Source organism: Phalaenopsis equestris, unplaced genomic scaffold (assembly GCF_001263595.1).
Source record: "Phalaenopsis equestris unplaced genomic scaffold, ASM126359v1 Scaffold000805, whole genome shotgun sequence".
Classification (NCBI taxonomy): Eukaryota; Viridiplantae; Streptophyta; class Magnoliopsida; order Asparagales; family Orchidaceae; genus Phalaenopsis; species Phalaenopsis equestris.
Genome location: NW_018165245.1, coordinates 757,577 through 759,070, shown reverse-complemented (window position 1 = coordinate 759,070; position 1,494 = coordinate 757,577).

Genomic DNA, 1,494 nt, shown 5'->3' with positions numbered 1-1,494 from the left:
ATATTAAAAATAAGCTAAAAATCAAGTTTTTATTTTAAATATCATTTTACTTTTAGAAAATACCCCTGATCAAAGAGAAATCAAAAAATAAGTTTTTATAAATTTTTTAGTTATATTTTGATTTTTAAAAATTATTTAAATGCCAAAAATGATGTTTATCTTTAAAAATCAATCTAAGTTATCAAATGTACTCAAAATATTTTGAAATTTTTATTGTGAGTTTTCTGGATCAGGAACCATAGTGAATATTAAAAGTTAAGTCATTTAAATGTTTATATTTTTTAAAATTATTTATCTTAATGATTTAGGGTTTATGAAAATTAAGCATGTTTTAAATGACTTGACCCATGAAATTATTTTTAAAAGTTTCTCTGGTCATGGAAGACCTTCCAAAATTTTCTTGGGATTTAATAACCAATATGCTAATTTACATGATTATTTTAAGGAAATGATGTGAATTAACTTGAAAAAATATAAATCTCTATATAGGAACCTCCTCTGAATTTGAAAAAATAAAATCAGAGGATGTTTCCCTTAACAAAGTCTACAACATGCCAAAACTTTAAGCCAAGATGATGTGTCATTATGCATGGAGAATCAAATGTTTCAAAATAGTATTTAATTAATTAAAAATAAAACATGCACCAAATGGACTTGAAAATGAAATTTATTCCACATTCTCTATTCACTAAGTAAGAGGGTATTTTTATTTTATTTTTGTGATTTTTCTACACAAAGTTATGTATATGGATTTTTGAATGTAGGGGACATTTTTTGAATTAAATAAATCCTTATTTTCCTACTTAAACCCGCGGTGCCATGGCATCATGCGACGGCTCCGAAGACTTGTGTGGCGCACTCTGGTTGGATGACGCCATCCACGTGGCTGCTGACTCGACCCGCGGTTTATGTACCGAAGCGCTATCTGTCTCGATCTCCTACGTTCATTCAATACATACGCGATCGGTCGGCTCCCCGTCATCATCCCCGATAGAGTGATCCCGTGACCGTCCACACTAAAACCCTAAGATCTCATCCTAGACTCAACCAAATCACTTCGGGTTTGATCTTATGGACTCCTCTAAGTGAGAAAAACACATCCATACGGTAATCAAGCAATCAAATTAACTCTGAACAAATAGAAAATCAAAATAGGCTCGTGAGGAGGTGAGGCTTTATACCTTTGTTCTAAGAAGTGAAGCTTCAATCAGAGGGTCTTGGCACGTTCTTTGGGGTAAAAGGAGGCTAGGGATTGAATCCCCGGTCTTGGTAGGTATAAGGCCTAGCTGTAAATTCAACCAAGCTCAAATTCGGGTGTTGGTCTAGAGCAATGGTAGAGGCTTTGTGGAAGGGGGATTTGATGGGGCTTTAGTTTCTTTCACTATTTTGAACGTGTGGGTGAAGTTAATTTGAGTTTGGTGGACTGTGGAGGTGTATTTGGTTCTGTCCTGATTTCCTGCAAGGTTTCAAGCTCAAAATTGAGCTTCGACAGTG